The sequence below is a fragment of the Osmia lignaria genome, chromosome 4 (assembly GCF_051020975.1).
Source record: "Osmia lignaria lignaria isolate PbOS001 chromosome 4, iyOsmLign1, whole genome shotgun sequence".
NCBI lineage: Eukaryota > Metazoa > Arthropoda > Insecta > Hymenoptera > Megachilidae > Osmia > Osmia lignaria.
In genome coordinates, this window is record NC_135035.1 from 4,644,365 (window position 1) to 4,669,516 (window position 25,152).

A 25,152-nucleotide genomic window follows, 5' to 3' on the forward strand; every position below is an offset into this window, starting at 1 on the left:
GCATTATTTTATAGTATAAATAGAAAAAAGAAAAACAAATGTTCTTTCACGAAAACTGTAAGAAATCAGACATATTCGCAGCAGTGTATAATAAAAATATGTTTTCTAGAATTCATATTTACAACAAAGCTTTCTTTTCTTCTTATCTGTGAGCACCATATGAGCCTTTTTCGTACCAAGCACGTGGTTGACATTTAAATTTTTATACAATATTTTATAATTTTTGGATTAATTAATTTGGCAAACGTGAGAAGGATTTAATTATCAAATTCAATATAAATTATTTTCTTTTTTATTCACATATATTTTTTTCATTATATTCAAATTTTGTCTATAATGGGAAATATTCGTTAGTGTAACTAGGTGGGAACCAGAGTAAAAATCTGGTCCTCCTAAAAATTTTAACTGACCCTTTCCCAAAAATGTCGACACTACCATTCTAAAATTTCAAAATCCCAGATTTCCTACATTTCAGTATTTTTAAATTTCAAAATTTCAGATTTCTTACACTCCTTGATTTTTAAATTTCAGAGTTCCAAACATCTGACATTGAGATCTTAAAATTCTAAAATTTCAATATACTAGAATTTCACAATTTATAAATTCTAAAATTCCGAAATTTCAAAATTAAAGAATTTTAGTTTTCCCATATTTTAGAATTTTAAAATTACAAACTTTTTAAATATGGAAATATTTTAGAATCGTATAATTCTGAAATTCTAGGATTTCAATAATTTTTAAAATTTCAGACTTTCTAAATTACAGAATTCCAGAATTCCAGATTTCAGAGATAAAGGGTCTATGCTCAAGTATGGATTAATACAAATTTGCAAGTATATGTATATTCGCAAATATTATCGCTATCAAAAGTTGAATTAATATTTTTCACTTCTCTTTGCGGCACTTCCTGCTTCAACAAAAATAACACGTAATAGTTTTTAAGAAAATCGTTTCAAATTACCATTGAACGTGTAGCAATACAATGCAGAATATTCCACCATGAAAATAAAAGGATTTCAATTTAAAGAACTTAAAAAGAAATTGTTCTTTTTTTAAAGTCACTTAAACGGAACACTTAATATGCAGCGGTTTTTGACGTCGATCGAAAATCGTGAAGGAACAGGTAGATATCATGCACAAGGGTTAAAATTTCATCGATCGAAGAAATCGACCCAATTCCGTTCATATAGTCCGTTGAAAACAGAATCGATTAATCAATGAGGTTACAGTTATATTGATATATTATCTCAATCTATTATCAAACAGGCCATGAAATTTCACTCATGAGACAATGTTTCGTGAAACTGAACCAGTAGATGTAAACAAAACCTATTATTATCAATTATAACGGTATTATTCAATAACAAGGTTTTTTTATAATGACTATAAGATCGAAAAGGGCCTTAATAGAGATCAAAATATCGTACGAGTATTAGCGTAATTAGGTAGATATAGAAATAAATATTTGTGACAAAATGTAATACAAAACATAAAAATGTAAATCTCTTATGGAAATTGCTATGAGTGGAAGGTGAAAATTTGTATTATGTAAAATTATAAAGAAAATTGTGTTAAAAGTAAGAAACAATGGATATTTGACATTTTAATTAGTAATAGACACTTTCTTAGAACTATTAAGAATTTAATTAAATTATTTAATTTAAGTATTAAATAAATAATATAAATTAAATAATAGTATAAAAAATACCTACTATAAATTAAAATTATTATATTTTTGTTAGACAACATTTCTAATTACTCCAATATACACGAGCAAATAAAAAATATTGCTATTGTTAGCTATTGCAGCCATATAAAAAAAAGTATTCATTCGATTTTCACGGAGCGTGAAGAGAAGAAACCAAGAATGTCACAAAATATCTCTATTGAGAAAAATAAGTTTTAATATTTTAGTCCAAATACTATAAAAAAGTCAAGGTATATAAAATGAAACTTGTATTTTAATGAGGCAGCACAGAATTAATAATTAATAAAATAATCATCATTTTATAGTGATTTTAATTTCTTCTTAAAATTGAAACACTGTATAATACTGAAATAATATAGGAAATGTCCACTTTGTTTGCATATTACTATGAAAAAATACTATTAGCATTTTGTTAATAGTCAGATGCTTTATTTCTTCTAGTACTTGTTACAATGTCTTGTAAGATTGCCAAGCCTTAAAATTGCACAATTTTCTGGGAACATGATATATAGTAAAAAGACCATGAAATACAGTAAAAAAAAGAATAATATATACTTTTTTATAAATAAGAGTGTTCTGACCTGTTATGATTAATTCAAGAAAAAAAGAGGAAAAGAAGAGACAATATTATTTTCAAACTAAAATCCAATTAAAAAAAGACACCCATCTCCTACTTTTTCAATGTATATTTTAGTGGTGACATTTCTTATTTTGTATTTTGTACACACCAAATATCTGACCCATTCTTACGCACAACCCTTAGAATTTGATTATTTTTCTGATTTAACAGTTCAATAGTTCCATTTGTCACAAACAAAAGCTGCTATAAAATAAAAGTATCCCTAAAAATGGGATTTTCTCGTTACCCTTCACTATATCTAAAAAATTCTTTACACAATTTCGTAAACGTCGCGTCGCGTCGTTCAGTCATCGATAAACGGTATCAATTCGTCGAACATTTCACAAGAAACGAATCAACGTTCTATATCCGACTTACGATAAACAAAAGCAGGAAACGGAAGAACGTCTTTTCCTGGGGTTTCACTGAGAGCACATTTTCTTGAACGTGGAAAAACAACAAGCGATCACGACGATGGTAAAAAGCGCGGCGATTCAAAATGAAAATCGTCACTGACGGAATGACAGCCGAGGAGGAACGATCCAGCCGTGATTTCACGGATCGCACCCGATTCACGAGCCGGCCTGAACGATCAGCGGAGATCCAACGCGAGCCACTGAACACTGCAACACTACGAATCCTTCGTAGCCGGCCGACATTAAGGAAGGAAGCATGCGTCGAGCTTCCCTTTCCCCATAAAACTCTTTCAAACACACGCGTGCACACCCACTTAAATACACGCGCGGTGGTACGCGCTCGCGCGCCCACCTACGCGCACACACGTCATCCCCGTCGACGGACACGCGTTAGCTTCTCCCGAAAAAATAACGCGACGGATGATATAGATGGTTTTTATTGACGGGAGTCAAAGACCCGGGACACTGAATCGATCTATCAATTATCAGATGTATCGGTGCGATTTTTCTGTAGGGGAACGATGGTGGAGGGAGACGATAGTCGAAAGTGAGACGAAGGGGATGAAGAAGTTTTGACTCTCCATTTCATTTCAGTGATAATTATTCAAAGTATTCAGATGATTAATGACTTACCAGAGGACAAAGTTAGATGAACAGTATTTAGATGTTCTTTTTTTAAGCATGTACACCCTTTAAAACAAAAACAACTTTTTAAACTTGCACTAAACGTTTGAGCTTTCTTGAAAAGCTAGAATGATTACTTTACTGGACAATGCATTTTCGTCATTTTGAAAAAATTGCAATTGTTTCGAAACACGAAAAAAATAATGAAAGGTATAAATCTTTTACATTCAACTTTGATGTTTGGTATCTAGTATTCAGTATCAAGTATCCGGTATTCAGTATCCGGTACCCAGTACTAAACATCAAGTATCAAGTATCCAGCATTTGGTACCTATTATCCAGTATCTAGTATTCTTTGTCAAGTATCTAATGTCTAATATCTAATATTTGGTACCTAATATCTAATATCTTTCTAAAAATCAATAATATTTCACAAATACTTACGCAGCAAAAGTTTTTCTTTTACTTACTAAAAATTGTAACTACATATACTCCAGTACATGGTTAACGTTAAAATATTTTTGCACCCAAAGTAGAAGCCAATATTTGTGTTTAACATTTCATTGATTTTAATTGTTAAAAGTTCATCTTCCTGTAATAGTTGCATTAATTAATAATTTTGATTCATTTTGGATATGAATTAGTTGTGCTATTAGTACATTAAGTGAATAGTATCTATTGAATTTTGGAAATTTAACTTTATCAAATTTTTTATGTTATGAATCGAGCATATAATATTATATTATTTTTATACGAATGAATTACTTAAGAGATAGTTTTAGTATACAAATAAATCGTTTTGATTATAAATTCGCTTATATTAATTACATAAATGTCAATGATGTTGCAAAATCGATACTATGAACTTAAAACTTTCTTCATGCATTTTACATATCGTTTTCGTAATTATTTATCTCTAATTCGTTTATTTTTATCCACGCTATTTTCATCTTACATTATGTACTCGAATATACAGTAGCAGTGCAGACAGAAACTATATTTCTTTCTGTAAAGTGGAAAGAATGATGTACGTTCTTACACTTTGAAAATCCACATTTCTTAATAAGTATGCTCAATTAAATTGTTCAGCAATTTGAAATTACTTTTCCATTGTTACTTTTTTAGTGTTATGTGATTATAATCAAACACACTGATACCTTAGTGGGAATAAAGGACAACCAGAATTTAATAACGTATTTCCCAAAGGAATAACCACCCACGAAAGTTACAAATATTAATTAAAACAGAAAATAATGGATTTCGCTTTTTACCATATGTATACATGCAACTTTTTATATTAAATTCCGTTGACAAGCATACTCATTCTTTTAATTCTTGGAGGAAATGGATTTTCAAATATTAGATTTACAATTAAATTAACCATCTTCATATTGTTTCCTACACAATTATTTGTTAAAATTTCGTGGACTATAATTTTGGATCTAACAAGAAGTAGGTGCCACATAAATGAATCATCTTTGCTATATTTGCCAATCTAATGCAATATAACGGTAATATTCATTAATACATACATGATATTTGTATTTAATTACAATATTTAATTAATGGCATTTAATATTTGATAATTAACACTTATTTAATAACTAATATTTAATAGTTATTATCAAGTATCCAGTATCTAGTATGTCGTATTCAGTATCTATCATCCAATACCTAATATGTAGTATCCATTATCCAGTATCCAGTAGCCACTCTTCAGTATTATCTAGTATACAATATCTGGTATCATGTATGTAGTATCTAGTATCTAATGTCTGGTACCTAACCTCCAATATTTGGTGTCTAATATCAACAAATTTAATATTTAATATCCAATATTTTATATATAGTAGATAGTATCTTAGTTCTTCGTCTAATATGTAATATGTAACCTATCTAATGTGTAAGTAATATGTAGTATTTAATTCTGTATTTAATTACGATATTTCCAAATGCTACTCTTTACTCATAAATAGAATTCTACAAATAACAGAATTTCCAAGTTACACGATATTTTTTCCTGCAAGCATAAAAGATACATGTATCAAGCCGTAATATTCTGAGAAGCAACATTTCTGTTTATAGCAGAATTCTATAAATACCACAGTAAATCATTTTTGTTCTGCGAACGTATATACATATAAATGATATACGCTCAATTAGTCGACAATGACACCTCGAAAGAGAATATTTGTCGACTTTGAAGATCGAAAGAGGTTTCTTGCACAGGAGTAGAAAGTAGGAGGAGTATGTAAGTTGTTAAAGGGAAGCATATTTATTTGATTGCGAAGGTCGGTGGTCTGTTTAGTTACGTTCAAAAATATTTCGGTGATGGATGAAAAGCGGCCGACGCGACGCGACGTGAAGAAAGAGGCACTCTGTGAGAATGGTAGAAGCCATGCTCTAGTTTTACGATCAAGGTGCATCGTTTTCATTTCTTCTCATGTGTTTGAGAAATTTTTTGGTATATTAAATTAGTACAAAAATAATTGCGGCTATTTCAATTTTAAACCTCCATACTTATTTAGGAATGAACTTGTATTAAATAATTTGATGCAATAATAAGGTAAGTATGTATAATTCTATAAATGATTCTCAATTACCCGCCCATAAAAAATTTCTACTCGTTGAAAAAATTGTCTTTAACTTTAATTTGAAGTATAATGGTGCATCCAGATACTGGATATTAGACATTGGGTACTAGATACTGGATACCAGCTACTAGACACCGAATACCTGATACTGGATACTAGACATTGGATACTACAGACCACCCGGTATCCAGATACTGGATATTGGACACCGGATACTGGATACTGAATACTGGATACTGGATACTGGATACTGGCTACTGGATTTGACTGAAAAATCCACAATTTTTCATTTTAAATCTGGGGTAACTTTTCAAATTTTAAACTATATTAAAATAAAAATCTCATTCTTAATGAGATAAAGATACCGGCTGTGGAAATTAAAAGAAATTCTAATGTATTTAAAATGTCACTATTCTACAATAAACGTTGTTGCATCATATATCAGCTAGATCTTATCTAATCAGTAACAAGTGTTAGTACAAAATATACTCTATGATACTTTATGATATTTTACTCTGCGATGCTTTATCTATTGACGACAGATTTTTGAATAATGTGATTGTTATTTGTTCAATTTGTTACAATCTATCTGATCAGGCCAACTTGACATTTCTGTGAAGTGCCTGTAAGATAACAAAAGTGTTTCTCGTAGTTTAGTAAACAAATATATTATGGAGAAATAAGATGCAATGTAGGCCTCACAATACTCATAAATCGTTTGTATAGGGCGTCTCATATAAATGGGTCAAGGTATAGTTCTAAAATGTAGAAGATAAAAAAATTCCATTAGGTAAAATTAAATGGTATCACTACAAACTATTATTGCCATTCATATTTTTATGTTGATACATTAATTTTTATAATAAAAATGTTTTAATTTTTACAAACGGTATGCTTCACTTTTAAATTTTGGTTCTGATACATTAACCCTTGGAAAATGAATATTCCGAAACAAATACGAAACTAATACAAACATGATTCAAGTATCTTTATATTCAGGTTTGAAAGCTGAATTATATTTAATAATAAGTATAACGAAATATTTATATACAAAAAAGGAAATATAAAAGAGTCAAAATGACTCTGCATCTCTGTGCAAAGACTAGAAAATTACAATTTATTGTACTTTGAATTATAGCATCGATGAATTTTTTCTTTATAATCATTTATTAAAAAATTATAATTGTTTAAACTATTTACTATCTACATCTTAAGTGTTTCACTTTATATAACAAAATAACAGTAAACAACAATAATAATAAAAAATTAAATAACAATATATTTTTATTAAATCGAAAATATTGATAATAATTTGTATTTATTAATTAATTGCTTTCTGTTTTAATAATAATGTATCTAAACAAATTATTTCTGAATTCTATTAAATATGTCTTTATTTAGAATGTTCCAAAGAGCTATACTAATTTTTTCAGATTTGTTTTACACTTTCACACCTTGAAAAATGCACATAGGACATAGATGGCACACATTCACAGCATTAAAGTTAATCAGTGCGGGTTAAGGAGAAGTCTAAGGGAGGCTACAGTCCTGGGTCACATTTTCCAGGAAGCCCTATTATAAACTTTCCATTTATTATGCCAAAGAATATTGAATCAAACTCCGTTTTTAATGTTACCTTTTGTTTTTACGATTAAATGTTATTTCATTTTATTCAGGATAAATTTTCATATTTGAACCAATTTTGTTAACCAGCAGGGGCCTTTGAAAGCTAGCCCTGGGCCCTAGAAATCTTGATTCGGTCCTGGGGTTAACAATGCTTCAGTACACTAAAACTTTTATTTATCTCCTGTTTTATGTTTTCTTGTCTACATTTTAGTACACCTATTAAACAAAACTTCGCAATACATTGAAACCCATGCTTACTTTATGTTTTATGTCTTTTCTATCTACATCTTCATAAATCCATTAAACGAAACTTTTTATTACTTCGAAACGCGTTGTTAACATACTGTCAACAAACTTCTGGACATCCAGTGCGATGGACAAAGTATCGCTAACGCACATTGTGACGTTGTGTCTTGGGAGCAGACACACCCACGCTTTTAAGACGACCTTGTGAAGATACGTTATCGAACGCAGCGGAGCGTGAGAGCATTTATCATAGGAAAAAAGGTAGACCAATTGTTGATTATCTGTCCACGTGCTTTGCGTGTTTTTCTTGGATTAGTTACACTTTTCAAGTTTTCTAAGTCTAGTCGTTTCGATTATTCAACTGATAATCAATATTCGAACGATGTCAGACTGTCAAATATTTGTGTTAATAATACTAAAAAAACATAATTCTTTTCTTTTTTTTTTGTAATTTCAATCTTATATAAAGTCCTCATCAGAATTAATACCTGTAGATTGACGGAAAATGCACCAATGTCATATTTTCACAAAAATAAGTTAAACCCGATATTGAATTTGTAAACAATTCTATCTTTATTCTATATAAAGAAAAAAACGACAATTTCGAATTTTCTCTAGAAATGACTATAATAATATTTTTATATACTAATGTCAAATAAATCTATTTTATAAACTTATATCTTTTTTTGTGAAAAACTGAAATAGCATAAACTTCCATGCTCCCTTTTTGTATTAGAACAGAAATTTGAAACAACAAGAACTTCCGTGTCAGAAATTATTTGAACATGAACTTTTTAGTATATCTTCAAGTATTAATATTTTAACTTTATAGATACTGATATTAGTATTTCTTGTACCACGCCATAGATACGTAGTTTAGTACTTCGTCTTTAAAAAAAGATTTGCATGAAGCAATGTTGAATGCAAAAGAGAATTCTGTATTTAACAGGTATTGCTATATGATATTAATTTAGAGACGTACATTTCAATGGTTCGCTGTTTGTGTTACAACAAATTTCAGTATGGATGCTTTACGTTGAGAGTGCAATTTTCATTAAAAAGAAATAACACACGTGTAATCATGTTAAGGTCATTATTAATGAGCTTGCACCTGCGTTCATTTTCTGGTATCGCATCCAACGTTATGAATGGAGACATTGAAAATAAACATTGTAACACTATTTCATTGTTCTTGTGTGTAAAGTGTTCGTGAGGATTTTGAGCTACCTATGTCTTAAAGAATTAATTTCAATTAATTTTCAGACGTCAAATTGGCAATTTTGACAGGAAGAAAGAAAGCCATTTCTTGTTATTTAGTTTTCGAACGTTAAGCTGGGTCACCTGTAACTCAATTGTAACTTACGAAATGTATTATGAGTAGAATTAAACATGTTAATTTTTAAACGAAAAGATTTCAATATACAACACTATTTAACACCTCGACTGTTATGTAACTCATATGTTGGAGATGTTTGAATTTCCATAAGAAACTATCAACCATATTGCTGAAACCTCCTTTATTTACCTAATTATTAATATTCGATATATTCAATACTTGAAATTATGAATAATAAAAAAATTAAGTATTATAAACATTTAATGAAAACAAAAATATTATAATTTAAGGTTTGTCGTTAATTAACCATTGCGTTAAAACTTGGAAAAAAAGAAAAAGTATTGTTTAATGAATTTTCCCAAAGTTTTAGTGTTACAATTAATATAGTACAGAAATAGCGTAAAATTTGGGATATGAAAATAATGCAGAGTATAAAATTAAATTTAAATTATCATTGCCTCAATGGTTTGCTATTCACGGGCTAATATAACAGTATAATGTAAAATAATATTCCTTTGGGAAATTAGAAATTATTTATTGAAGCATAAAATTTATATGATAGAAGTGATAAATTTTAATTAGGGGACATGAAAATATACTTACTTCGTTCGATGAATTATTTATATGGAATATTATTCATAATTAGGTAGCAATAGTTAATAATGAACTTACTGAGATTTAAAACTGATACTAGTCAATTTTATTTACTAAAAAGTATAGAAAACAAACAGAAAGGTGTGTATATTGACAGAAAAGCTAATGAAATATGTTATTGCATAAATTTTGTGAGTGTATTTGAAAATATTAGAGTAACAGTTATGTTTAATATAGGTTTTGACATGATAATTAATTTAGTTAGAAATTTTACCAAAATCTTGTTGTTTTAAATAAAATTTTAATTTTGTATAGTATAGAACCCTGGGTGGGTTTACCATTAGACAAAATAGACACATTCCAAGGGCCTGCTACAAAGCGGGTATTTGTATTTGATATTAATAATAACTCATTATGGTATGAAATGAACAAATCTGCTGGCTTGGACTTCCAAATTTGATATAAAAATACAGGTCCTAATTTTTATTTGTATGCTTCATGCCCGGGAAGCTCTAGATGCGGTATAGAAAATAACTCAAAAAACTTAAATTTCTCTTTTCTTAATAATTGCTCGAAAACTCATTCTTTCATAGATAACAAAAATATTAAATTGTCCTTTAAGTAATTACTACACTGTCAATATTCATGTAAATATACAACCGACGCTGCCGTTCCTGAGGCCGCGCACTATGCGCGCTCGGATTGGCCAGTGTTTTTCTTTAATAATTCAAAAATAAAGCCTCAAACAACATTTTCGCAAAGGAAAAGCTACCACTCCCTTAAGGGGCTTACACTTGTATTATATTTCTTTTAAGAGATTGAAAGTCCTGCTACCTTAATTCATATGTTCTATATTTTTTACTGATTCGAAACTATTTATATTTTTAAAATGATTGAACTGATTTACATACTTTTTTATGCTCATTGTCAATTCAGGGATGCCAAGTAGCGTACGGTAGCCCTGTGAAACCAAACCTTGTTGATTTAGTTAGAAGCATGGAACATCAAACCTTAGAATTGGAAATTAAAAACTACAACAAATTATTATAAAAATACCTTCAAAAAATGATATATTTAAAATTAAATAAAGAGACAGAAGTGACATTTTTTATCCCCTTTTTCTTATCACTATGTATGTACAAATTAGATTTTTCATTTATAAAAGGAGAGAAGGCAGATAAAACTCCGCACCTAGAGAAAAGGTGCTATAACATATACGAATAAAGAATAATAAATAATGAATAAAACATTAATTATGAACAACGAATAATTTTTCTTTCGAATAAAAATTCATGTAAATAGTTTTCAAACGAAAATTGCAACTAAATCGGTCATTCGAAAATAACAAATAATCTTTTATATAATAATTAATTTGTATGACATTAAAAAAACCATGTATTATTTTCGAATAACTTCGTTTTATACAATGGTTATGGAAAATTTGAATAATGTCTATGTCACAGATCCTTTGAACGAGTCAACTAAAGCATCATGGAAAACGAATGCCGCTAATTGGCATATTTTTAGAACTTTTGATCGTATTTTATATTTCCGAAAACGAGAAGTATGTACATAAAGAGTTTCCAAGATCAAATAAAATTCACGCAGCGTTGTTATTCGCCTTTAACTAACTTGATTGAAGATGCTACAGTCCACCTTGCTTGGGAAAAAAGAAAATAACCGAATCTTTCCGGTCAGAACCGATTTCTTTACATCTTCGTGTGAGTAATTTTTTTTGATTAGCGGATAATTCTCTAGTACAAGCATGACTTCATCGGTTTAATCGTCAACAATAACTTGTACATAAAGCCTGTGCCACCGAGTTATTTAAGATATTGCCGTTAATGAAAGCGATAGGAAATTGTTGCATTCATTTTCCACTGATAAAAGATTAGGCCACCTTGAGCAAATTTATTTATAAATGATAAAAACCTGAGATCTTAGAAGTACCATGCTTGTTAACAAAAATTGTATGCATGTACTGTTCATATACATATATACATACATCCATTGGCGTGATTAGGTAACGGTCAGAATGGCCTTTTCGGAAATATTGACTACCCCCCAGTATTTCAAAATTTCCGAACTGAAAAAATATAAAAATTCCAGAATTTCAATCCTTCAAAATCTAAAAATTCCAGAATTCAAAATGTTTCGTATTTCAAAATTTCAGCATTCCAAAATTTCAGAATTTCAAAGTTTTAGATTTTCAAAATTTCTAAGGAACGTGGTCCACTCTCAAAAAAGTCTAAATTACGCCAATATATATATATATTTGTCTATACTAAAAAGTGTTAATTGAACAAGGTATTTTTAGCACTCACAAATAAATTTCGAAAAATGCAGTATTGTCTGATTTGGTCAAGATGGATTACATGTTGAACCCATTCACTTAAACAAAAATGTATGCTGTTAACAAAGAGTTGACAGGAGTAGTTGGAGAACTTAATTGAATATCAAAGATGAAAAAAGGACTTGGAAAAGAATCTGAATACTAGAGGATTTCTTAAGTTTTTCCATGCAAACTTCGTCAGCGTATGCAGTTTATAAAAATAAGATTCAAATGTCATGTAACAAAAAATCTATAACTGATTTATTACAAAATTATAACAAATAAATTAAATGCTATGTAAGCACTATATCTATGTGGATGTCTGCATTTCGAAGTATAGCTGATTTTTATTGATAAAAGTGAGACCAAGGGGAAAAATGTTTATAGTCTGTTTCAAAATAAAATTAGAATTTTACTATCATGTATTAGAGCTTGGGAAGGGCTATCAAATTATAGTATAATAGAAAGGAAAAGCAACTCAATTCAGAAGAAGTAAGGGCCAAAAAATCTTGGTTTATGAAAAAACGATCAATCTTTCTAATGGAAAAATGATCCATTTTGAATTCTCAGTGCATTTTTATTTCCCATATACTTAAGAACATTTAAAGTTTATAAAAAGGAAGCAAATGATTAATTCAAAATATTTTAATAATAACTTTTAATATTTTCATTGTTGCTATGTTATTAATCCTACAATTATTGTTAATAGAAAGCTGAACAGAGTCCATACACTTCTCAGTAAAAATATTAAATTAATACTAACAATAAGTCAAAATCCGGACTACAAAAATAAATCCTTCATTTATAAAATTTACGATCGTATCCAAAAACATTATGAAAAATAGAAACATTTAATTTTTAATTGTGTGTGCTGATCAATAATTCACAGATTCTTTAACGAATACCTACTGGAAATTTTACTATTTATGGTTATGATCATTTTTCTCCTGAATTTGTCGACGTATGAAAATATAGTTTATATCAACAGATAACATAAACATTACGTAACTTGCCTTATCGTGTATTGAACTGAAAGAAATTAGTTAATTAGAAATTAATGCTTTGAAATATTGGTTGTATTTCATATTATTGTTATACTTTTGCAATAAGACTTGTCACATGAGATTTTAGTCTTATTTACTTGTAGAATATACGTAGCAATGAAGTTTGTGTAGAAATATGTAGGACATCTTGTATAGACGGGAGTTGATGTATTGTTTAATTATGAAGATAAACAATTTCTTATATAAGAATTTCTAACTGCATAATGACTTCCCGTTCTAATCTCGTCACGGAGTAATCATTCGACAGGTATCTATTATAATTACAATTTTGATTTAATGGTATACCATATTAATCGATGATTTTTGTTTTATTGAAATAAAAAATGTTTGGCTAAAGTAAATCCTCAAAATTTTTAGTTCTTCAGAGTAATGAAAAAAGAAGCAAATATTTAAAATTAATTAAAAAATGGATTGTGTAACAGTGACAGCTTTGTTTGTTGAAATATCAGGCTTCCATAGGAAAACTAACGATATAGGGGAAGAAAGAATTCTCAAAATCTTAATTTTGACGATATTAATAGTAAAAGTAATTTAGAAAGAAAAATAATATGAATTTGAATTATTATAATATTATGAAATTTATGAGTAATAATATGTAAATATCAATTCAAATTTTTCCGCATGAACGTTTACACAAGTGATAGGGGCAGACCTCGGAATGATCCAACCCCGCAAAGGGAGAGGGGCACCGGACCGACTCCGTCGGTCAAGGCTGAGTCCCAACCAAGCGCGTCCCCCGTTTACCGCGGAACGGCTTACCTAAAGCCTCGTACTGACTTGGGCATTTTGCCCAAACGAATGCTCTCGGCGAACGAACGTGAAATTTCTTCCGCTGTTCGCGCAAATCTTTCTACCTGGGGTACCGTAAACCTTTGTATCTGGGTTCTATGTAGAAAGGTTCTTTCTACCGTAAACCAGTCGAAGTCAGAATGTCGACAGGAACAGATGTCACGATCGCCAGTGCAGCGTATATTATTATGAACACAATAATTAAAAGAAAAAGAAGAAGAACAAATCAAGATAAACGATGGTGGATTAGTCAGATGTATAAAAATAGAGCAACCTCTAGTGGTGAAAAAGTAGTTAGAGATTTACAGATAGAAGCTAGTGGACATTTTAAAAATTTTGTGCGGATGTCATCGGAAGATTTTGAATTTTTAATAAACGCTATCGGTCCCAAAATTCAAAAAAACTACACCAGATTCAGAAAAGCTGAAATGACGGTGAAAGAACGCTTATCTATAACGCTACGTTTTTTAGCAACGGGAGATTCATATACGAGCCTTCAGTATCTGTTTAAAGTATCCAAACAATTAATATCAAAAATTGTTCCGGATTTCGAAAATCAGTTTATGACGGTTCATCAGGCCATATCATAAACTGAGTTTTTCCGAAGGGTAAAGGGTCTAGCCGTATAAGCATAGTGAATCGGCCCCAGTAACAATTTCGGTTGATATTTATATTACATAATGCTTTTTGCCTAAACAACAATTGTGTGCAATTTCAACCCCCTACCCCCTCTGATAAGGGAGATATGAGGGTAAAACCCAAAACCTTTACCATTTTTTTTCTCAGAAACTATTTAAGATATTTGATCACATTAAAGTGCAAATAGTAGGTATTCATTAGCTGTATATCATATTTTTTTTTCAAAATTTTTATTCGATGATTAAGGGTTGAAAATTAATAAATAAATCTTTGAAAATGATTTTTATAAACAATCTCTTGGATGACACCCACCGAAAAAATTAAGAATAATCCTTTACTATTTAACTATTATCTGTAAAAATTTCAAGAGTGTCGGATTGGTACATCATAGTTAAAAATAAATAAAACCAATGCAACGCCCTTTCATAAGGCAAAGCCGGCCTGAACGTTAGAGGCGCTCAACCTAACCGACCTACAGGGGAATACGTAGCGCCGACCCGCCACGTTTCTCGTACCAGAAACAGCTCTCAGAAAAGTATGAGCTCTTCTTTCCCTAAACTGTGTGTTAATTAACAGTCATTTATTTAAATAATATATTAACAATTTAAATTTTTTAATTAAGTTTTCTGGTACTAACTTTTAACGTCCGTGTTTTCACAGTCTTTCTCGTTTTAAGTATGTGGGAGCCCTAAATCACAGATTTATATCATGTCTTGAACAATGGCACTGTGTTAGATGCCATTAGTTGTCCTTTTAATAGTCAAAGAAGGTATCACAGTTATAAATGCAATATCATTCTATTCAACGCTGTAAAGAACATAGACTTCTATAACTATTTCCGTCTTTACCTTTTCACGTACGTATTACTTTTAATTAAATTGTAGCTGGTACCTGTGAATAGTTGTAACTAAGATTTTCCTCGTTTTAAGTATATGGTCGCCCTGAAAAGGGTTAATTATATTATAGCGTACCAGTACTACCTGGAAATGGCTGCAATTAAGGTGACCTTCGTTTTAAGTATATGGGTGTCCAGAAAAGAGTTAAGCGCGTTTTATGGTACAAATGGTGTATTTTCCAATGCGGTTTATATGCCCTGATACTTTTTTACGCAATCACGGAGCCTAAATTGGCGTGTAAATAGACGCATCATAAAGGGTAAAGCGTACGATCCTGAGTCCATGATTTTAGTGTCCACTGTCTTGTTCCCTCTTGTTGCCGAATATAGAGGAGTCGTTAATTGGATAGAATTTCCAAACTTTAAAATCTCGCGGTAAAAACGTTATCTTGCGGAATTATTGGACGAACATGACGCGTTAAATGTACAATATTTACAACAAAACAATAACATTATAAAAATGAAAGTTCGGTCGCGACATATAAACGGTAAAACTTACAATTGTTACATAGAATACAAATCAAACGTAAATAGTTACGCGGGTATAAACCAATATGCATGCGATTGTCCGAATGGTAACAGAACGGTAGGTTGTTGCTCCCACGTCGTCGCGATCATTTATTATTTATCCCATGCGCGTTATAAATCCAGAATAGTTAAACCGTCCGAAATTTTAACTCACTTATTTGACAAAACTAACATTATTCCAGTTATTGATGAAAATAGCGACGAAGATTAAAATTTATTTACAAGCGTGTTTTTTTAAAAAAAGTTTTTGTGTTTTCTGTTTCAAATCATATACTTCAACCTGACAATACATAACACAATCAGCTCTTTTTAGGGCTTAATAATCAGCCCTTTTCAGGGCTCCCACATACTTAAAACGAGGAACACCTTAGTTGCATTTATATAAGGGTGCCATTTGTAACGTACAACATAATCAGCTCTTTTTAGGGCTCCCACATACTTAAAACGAGAAACACCGTGAAAACACGGACGTTAAAAATTAAGACCAGAAAACTTAATTAAAAAATTTAAATTGTTAATATATTATTTAAATAAATGACTGTTAATTAACACACAGTTTAGGGAAAGAAGAGCTCATACTTTTCTGAGAGCTGTTTCTGGTACGAGAAACGTGGCGGGTCGGCGCTACGTATTCCCCTGTAGGTCGGTTAGGTTGAGCGCCTCTAACGTTCAGGCCGGCTTTGCCTTATGAAAGGGCGTTGCATTGGTTTTATTTATTTTTAACTATGATGTACCAATCCGACACTCTTGAAATTTTTATAGATAATAGTTAAATAGTAAAGGATTATTCTTAATTTTTTCGGTGGGTGTCATCCAAGGGATTGTTTATAAAAATCATTTTCAAAGATTTATTTATTAATTTTCAACCCTTAATCATCGAATAAAAATTTTGAAAAAAAAATATGATATACAACTAATGAATACCTACTATTTGCACTTTAACGTGATCAAATATCTTAAATAGTTTCCGAGAAAAAAAATGGTAAAGGTTTTGGGTTTTACCCTCATATCTCCCTTATCAGAGGGGGTAGGGGGTTGAAATTGCACACAATTGTTGTTTAGGCAAAAAGCAATATGTGATATCAATATCAACCGAAATTGTTACTGGGGCCGATTCACTATGCTTATACGGCTAGACCCTTTCGACAGCGGTCGACTAAAGGTACTTGGAAATTTGTAACCGGCATAGTAAAATTGTTCGCACGAATATCCTTTGATGGACCGACAGCCGTCGGAAAGCGTTCGTTCGTGCCCAGGGCCTTTGCGAACTCATAACGGGTCGTTTTCGGCGCACGAATGCTCTAGTGAGTGCGAGGCTACAGCGGTCAAAAAGCGTTCCTTCGTGCTCTGGGCCTTCGCGAACACATTAACGGGCCGTACTCACTTCAGCATTTTTGCCCGAAAGAACGTTTTCGGCGCACAAATGCATAGGTCAGTACGAGGCTTAACGTGACCGGGACGCGTGTCCGTGAAGGGCACCGGCCAACGGGCGCTATAAAGGACCCCCGAGGACGTAAAATCCTTCAGAGGGGAACAAAGGACCCTTCATGGATCAGCTCCCCAAGCCAAGGTGTAAGCGATCGTGCCGAGGGCTGGATGGCACCGGGATGAAGGTGTCGCGAACGATACCCTTGGGGTACCAGGCCCATTGTATTTAGCCTTACACTCGTACAACAGGGTCTACGAGGGCAGACCACCCTTTCCTGCATATTCGTGGTAACATTCATGGAACCAACAAAAACAAAAATAAACGAAAAAGATGCCTCTGGCATAAATGTAAATATAGAGGAGGAGCTCTCTGGTAAGGGACCTCTCTCTTAGGGCCGGCGGTCGTCGGTGTTGAGCGACCGGCCGATGTTGACGTGGCATTAGCTGCGGCGGCAGAAGTAGGGCTCTCCCTGGCGGATATAGCGAATCCGAGGACAGGCGAGGGCGCAGGCAGCATTGCAGTGCCTACGTCTGCAGTAGTGATGGGCATATTTCTGAATTGTATCGATAACCAAAGTATCGATATACATTAATTGGAAATAAAGTATCGAAATTATTGATATCAATACGTACAATTAAATTAGAAGTGAAGTTCAATAAAAAATAGACTATTTATTCAAATATTTGTTTTATATGATAAACATATTATTATATTTAATATTTTAATTTTTTTGAACGTGCATCCATTACGAGGATTATTTAGAATCTATATACAGACCTTTTGTTAACAGTTTATATCTAATTAACGTTTACATAACTATTTATTAACTTATGCATTACTATACATTGAGATCAATATTGCATACATTCTACATACATATACATATAAATAAACATATAAGTGAAACTTATTGCTACAAAATATTTTTCTATCTAATTTTCTCCTTACTGTATATACATTGTATCGAAATCTCGATATTCATATATTAAGTATCGATAGTGCAATATATCGTCATGTTAAATATCGATACAAAATATCGATATTCCAAATATCGATACTGTATCGCCCATCACTAGTCTGCAACAGCAGACAAAAGGAGAAAGGCGAATCGAAGTGGTGCGGCGAAGAGGCAGGCCCGGAAGGCCAAATTGGCCACCGGAACCAGCTCGAAGACGGCACACCCGGCGTCGTCTTCTCTTCAGACAGCATCAGGGGACGGGGCGAGCCCAGGACGTAGGCAGGTCACGGCGCCTGAACAGGCTAAAGGGGTCGAAGGGGGTGCGGGGCTGCAAGGCTCAAAAGAGCCCGACCAGCGGACGGCACACCACCGGACCAAACGGCAAAAAGGGGCAGGATTTTCCCGGAACCGTCTGGGTACAGGCTGAGCTCGGAACAGAGAGATCTCGTTTTGAGGGCCCTCGAAGCGAAGCTGGATACGATACCGGAAGGTAAAGAGGTCCCACACTTTAAGGGCAACAAGCAAGAACAGATCCTTTGGATCACCTGCACGGACGATACGGCCAGGGAATGGCTGAAAGTCATAATGGGTAAGGTGAAATCTTGGGAGGGCGCATCTCTCCAAATATTGGAGACAAAGTGTCTACCAAGGCTTCATAAACTAATCAGGGTCATCCCTGGCTCACCGGCGACGTCGTGGATGATTCTAAGCCGCCTCAGAAGGCAAAATCTGGGACTGAACACCCAACTTTGGAGGGTGTGGGAGCGGAAAGAAGAGGCCAGGTCGGTCCAAGAAGTGGTTGGGGATGAGGACGAGTCCTCTCGGGTCCTGAGCGGTTGGGGCTTCGTGGCCCATGTCGGACTGGACAGGGTACTCTTTAGGGAGCCTCGTGCACGGGCCGACGCGAGTCGGGGAGAACCGACCGGGAAATCGAGTACCGGCAAGGACGGCACCACGAAGCCCCCAGCGACAGGGAGGAGTGGTGGCAACGGCGGGACCAATGACGCGGAGAATGTATCCGCATCCACGGAGACCAAGGTGGCCGCCATTACCCCTCTATCGTCTGGGAAAGGAGGATCGTTAGGGAGCAACGTCAAAGGGAAGGGCCCGGCCAAAACGAAAGCATGGACCATCGACTCGGGAATGGAGAGTAAGGACCCGGTGGCGAAGGGCTTAAAGACCAATCCAACGGGGAGAGAAAGCCAGGGACCCACTTGCAGGGGACCTAGGAGCAGACCTCCCAAGTCCTGGATCATGGGAAGAGTTGGCCTGTCGAAGACTCGGAGTGGGGCCCAAAGGACTATCACTCCGGGTAACCGTACAGACCAAGGGAACGGGGCCAAATGGAATGCCCCGGTAAAGCGCAGGGGGAAATAATGGGCCGGAACACGGGCACATTAAGCACCGGCGAGATACACGCTAGAGAGAGTAATACTGCAGCCTCTATGACCGCAGGATGCTCCTCTATCTTGCAGATCAACTTGCAGCACTGCAAAGCAGCTACGGATCTGCTCCAATAGCGGTTAGCGGTGCAGCACACACATATAAATAAAAATATAAATAAAGCCCTTATACAGGAACCTTAGATATACCAAGAGCAAGTAGGCAGGCTGGATTTAAAACAAGGCTCCATCTTTCACGGGATCCTGAAATACGGCCCAAGGGCATACGACTTCGTAGAAAGAGGACTCGGGGCCACAAAACTGGCAGAATTCTGTACTGGAGACCAGGCAGCAGTGCTACTGAGAGCTGGGGTGGGGGGTAGCGGGGCGAATCTGGTGGTTTGTTCGATCTACCTACCCTACGACTCTAAGGTACTTCCACCTTCGAGGGAACTCAGGGGGCTGGTAGACTACACCAAGAATAAAGGGCTGCAACTAATGATAGGGTGGGACGCAAATGCGCATCATATCGTCTGGGGCAGCACCAACATCAATAGGAGAGGAAAGGCTCTGTTAGAGTACCTCTCAACTACGGACATGGAGGTTCTAAATGGAGGCTCCAGCCCAAATTTTGTTACCTGCAGGCGACAGGAGGTACTTGACATCATGCTGGGCTCCAGGAAGGTGACCCAAGCAATACAAGATTGGCGGGTGGAAGATGAAGCTACGCTCTCGGACCACAGACTAATTATGTTCAGGATAATGGCAGAGACGGACCTAAGGGCTACGGAAATCTACAGAAACCCCAGGGCCACTATATGGCCTCACTATCGTGAAAGCCTGAAGGAAGAGCTCAGAGGGAACTGTGTGAAACCGTGGACCGCGGAAGGAATCGAGATCGAGGTCGCAAGATTGCAGACCGCGATCACCAGATCGTACGAAAGGTCCTGTCCAGCATAACAAAGAAAAGATAGCAGAAGGGTCCCTTGGTGGAACAATGAGCTGAACAGGCTCAGAACTAGGGCTTGGAAGCTACTTAACAAGGCCATGGAGGCAAATACAGATGCCGCGTGGGCCTCATATAAAGAGACTCGGAAGGCTTTTAAGAAATTGATTAGATCATCCAAGAGGAGGGCCTGGAAGGACTTCTGCCAAGGGACCGAGGCCCTACAGATGGTTGCCAGGCTTCGGAAGGTATTTATATCCGGACCCCCTCAAAACCCGGAAAGGCTCAAACTTCCAGACGGAGGCGTTACAGCAGATCCTCTGCAAACGCTGATGCGTCTTGTGGAGACACATTTCCCAGGCTCGAAGCTGGAGCCAAAAGGACAGTTCCAAGAAGAACAGAGACCTCTTAGGAACAGTGAACGGGACTGGGACCTGGCCTCTAAGGTAGTTACACTTGACAGGCTAAGATGGGCTATAGGCTCATTTAGCAAGTACAAAAACCCAGCCGTGGATAGGATCTTCCAGTTCTCCTACAGGAAGCCGGAGAAGACCTGTGAAGGCGTCTGGTCTACATCTACAGAGCGTGCCTAGCACTAGGTTACGCACCAAAAGCATGGAAAGTAGCCAGAGCGGTCTTTCTGCCTAAGCCGGGCAGAAGCGGCTATGACACGGCCAAATCCTTTAGGCCCGTCAGCCTTACATCCTTTCTGCTCAAAACGTTGGAAAGATTGGTTGACAGGTACATAAGAGAGCATACACTGGTGAAGAGACCGGTAGATACCTCGCAGCACGCCTATTAGGCTGGCAAATTCGTGGAGATGACGCTCCATCACCTGGTAAGGGAGAGTCGGTCGTGAGCGTTTTTATAGATATAGAAATTCAACAGTACATCCTTCGACATGATGTGCGAAGCTGCTAGCAGTTTTGGCATTGGCAATAGCTTGGTTACTTGGATCGACGAAATGCTACGAACCAAGATCATAATAACTTACTCCAGCGGGACTGCGTTGAGGGCACAGATCGCAAAGGAATGACCGGAGGGGAGAGTTCTGTCTCCTCTGCTGTGGACTCTCGTGGCGGACGAGCTGCTCCGTAGGCTAAGTGAGGAAGGATTCCTGGTGCAAGGGTATGCGGATGACATATGTATATCGGTCAGAAGCAGACACCCGCACTATATAGCGAGGAGACTGCAAGAAGCACTCATACTCGTGCAGGAATGGTGCCTATCACATAACCTGAAGGTAAACCCAACCAAGACGGAGATGGTACTGTTCTCGAGGAAATGACGGTTTGAATTCAAGGCCCCCTCACTGTTTGGGGTGGAGCTTGGTATATCCGCCTCAGTAAAATAACTAGGGGTCACCCTAGACACGAAGTTAACTTGGAAGTTCCATATCGAGAAGCAGGCACAAAAGGCAATTTCAACCTACTGAGCTTGTAGAAGGATGTTTGGAGTAATGTGGGGGCTAAAACCAAGAGTGGTCAGGTGGATTTACACCTCGATCATGGTACTAACTAATATCCAACTAACGTACGCCTCCGTTGTATGGTGGACCTCTATGAGGAAGCACTGCAACAGGAGGACTTTGGAAAAGATTTACCGGCTAGCGTTACTTGGGATAACAGGTGCCTTCCGCACCATGCTGACCCTGACAATGGAAGCACTCATGGACCTGGCACCACCGGGGCCAGAAGTGCAGCTATAAAGCTACATCTAGCAGGGAAATGGAAGGGGGCGGGAACAGGACACGTGTCAATCCTGAGGGAGTTCGGAGAACCAAGTGGGGCATTGACACTGGGGGGAGACATGTGCGATCCGACCTACCACTTCAAGCATAATTTCCGGGTAAGATTCCCGTGCAGGAAAGCGTGGAAGATGAACCAGAAGGAACTTCTTACTCCGGGAGGGCTGAACTGGTACATAGACGGCTCTAAAACCAAAATTGGAACCGGAGTGGGGATATGGGTAGAGAGACCCAGAACTATCTCTGTCACTAGGTCAACACGTATCGATACTTCAAGCGGAAGTGTTTGCCATCTGGGCCTGTGCCAAGTTAAATTTGGACCGGGGCTACAGGGGCAAACACATCTACATTTGCAGTGACAGTAAGGCTGCGCTCAGACCATGGTAGTAAGATCCAGGCTGGTACAAGACTGCACTGACATACTAGAACGGTTAGCTGGGAACAATAACTGTGTCAATTTTATCTGGGTTCCTGGACACGCAGGAATACCAGGAAATGAAAAAGCAAATATGTTGGCACAGGAAGGAGCCATGGGACTCGGTCCGGATACAACACACCACATAGGTGTCTCTATGGGCACGGTAAAGTAAATGGTGAGGGCGTGAGTGAGAACCCAGATCCACCAAATCTGGAGCCGGATTCAAGATATGAGACACACTAGGCCCTGTTTAAAGGGCCATCGACACTGCTAGGCAGGACCCTAAGCTGCCTAGAAAGAAACCAACTGCGTCTACTCGTGGGGCTCATTACTGGGCACTGGTACACGAGGAAACACCTGACGCACCTAGGCATGGAACGAGAATCTGGGTGTCCGAGATGTGGAGAGGAGGATGAGAGTCCTCTCCACTTAATATTGCGTTGCAAAGGCCTGGAGGCTCAGAGGCGTTCAAGGCTCGGGGCCCCAGTCCTTGACAACGCACACTTAGAGGGCATTGGAGTGGGCAGGCTCCTGGGCTTCGCAAGGGAGGCCGGCCTTCACAATTTACCTCGGTAGTTAGAACTGCCTGTTTGGGCTCGGGTACAATGGTTCCTTGAAGACTGAATGCCCGGTGTTTCAACAACAATAATAATAACAATAAAGCCAAACTCCTATATTTTGTAACGTGGTGTCACGTGTGCCCCCCCTGTTACAATCGCTGCGCTTTTCCACTTCCCACTCTAACCCCGTAACCCACCGAAAAACCCTTCCCTCACCTTACCCCTTTTTCCCTGCCCGCCGGTATCGGGCCGATGGAGGCGACGAAAAGGACCCCAGAAGCGGACAACCCCAAGAGGAGCTTCGAGGCCGGCGACAGACCCCCAACCCCTCACAGGAAAGGGAATAACGATGGACCCCGAGATCAAATAACAGTAGCAAAAGAGAGCCAGCTGGAGCCATCTGTCGCCGAGCCCGAAGACCTCAGCCCGCACCCGCCACCGTCAAGGATCCGTCAGCCCCATCGATCCCGATTACCGGCCGATGAATAATGGATCAACCCCAGGCCCGGAAGATGTCCCAAATCCCCATCCATCCCCTCCCCAAAATTCCCTACGACGGGCTCGTCGCCGATACCGCGACGACGACCCGTCACTTTGCGTTACGGCGTACGATTAAGCGATATAGCAATTTTGAGTAAGCGATTAGAGGAGTTTTGTAAAGTGAATAGTCGTGAGTGTTTGTGTATGGTGTGCAACACCGATGAGTCCCCTATATTATTATTTACCCAAAATTGTGAATACTGAGTCCGACTACCTTCTTCGTCCCCTCGTTTATACTCCGCGATTTCGTCGTACCCCCCTTTTTCCACTCCCCTTTAAATTTCCCTTATTTTGACCCCTCCTCGACGCGTAACGTAAAGGAACTTTCCCGTGAACCCTTCCCACCCTGAGATTTCCTCACCCTAAACTATCCACCTTGCGCACTCCCCCGCGAAGTATTGTTACGGCCATCCCGGAAGTGCCGCAAAACCCGTCCCCTGCAATAACCCCTTATTGTCTCCCTATTCCTCCTCGCCACGAAACGTGGCTAGCGCCCAACGAAATTAAGATTGTAATATAGAGTGAACCCCCGAATGGGTCACAATTTATACAGGAGCCTCTTCCTTACATTGTCATTCTCCATGGGGACGCTTATGGGAAAGGACGAGAACCCAGGACATCACCATTTTTCCATGTGACGCCTGATTTGATTACGAATGTAGAATACAATATTTTCGTCTTTTACAATTTCAAATATAAAGTATGTTAAATATGTACAATTTAAAAATTTGTGATGCTTAATTTTCAGTTAAATAATATGCTATGTTTAGAAATTCGTGATATACATTTAAAAGATACCAATTTGTTTAAAAATAAATCTTTCTATATTTAATCGAAAAAATATTCCTGTATTTGATTAAAAGCTTTCAATGCATTTTTTATAATTATTATATTCATTATTTAATTAGAGTTTTAATTATTTAATTCTTGTATTTAATTAAGATTATGCCTAATTGGGTATTCCTATCGTTAATTAAAGTTTTTATTATTTAATTATACATTGCTATAGTTAACTAGAAAATTTTGTAAAATATATTTATAAACTTAACTAGTCTATTTTCTATATCTAATTAGAATTATATTTTATCAGGTATTCCTACAGTTAATTACAAAGTTCAGTTAGAATTTATTGTTTAATTAAAATATTAATTCTTTAATCCCC

At 36.2% G+C, this 25,152-nt stretch overlaps 1 protein-coding gene across 3 annotated transcripts in view; it reads right to left on the minus strand.

The window, feature by feature from the left end:
* The window catches only part of NKCC (sodium potassium chloride cotransporter), a 120,543-nt gene that overhangs the window by 75,910 nt on the left and 19,481 nt on the right, over positions 1-25,152 (minus strand). The window contains exon 1 of one of the 3 annotated variants that reach the window (XM_076688107.1): positions 2,706-3,022. The exons of 1 other annotated variant lie outside the window; for it this stretch is intronic. The gene's annotated coding sequence lies outside the window, so the exon portion shown is untranslated. Of the gene's footprint in view, positions 1-2,705; positions 3,024-25,152 lie in introns of those variants that run through there. One more of the 3 variants, XM_076688109.1, reaches the window with a different exon arrangement.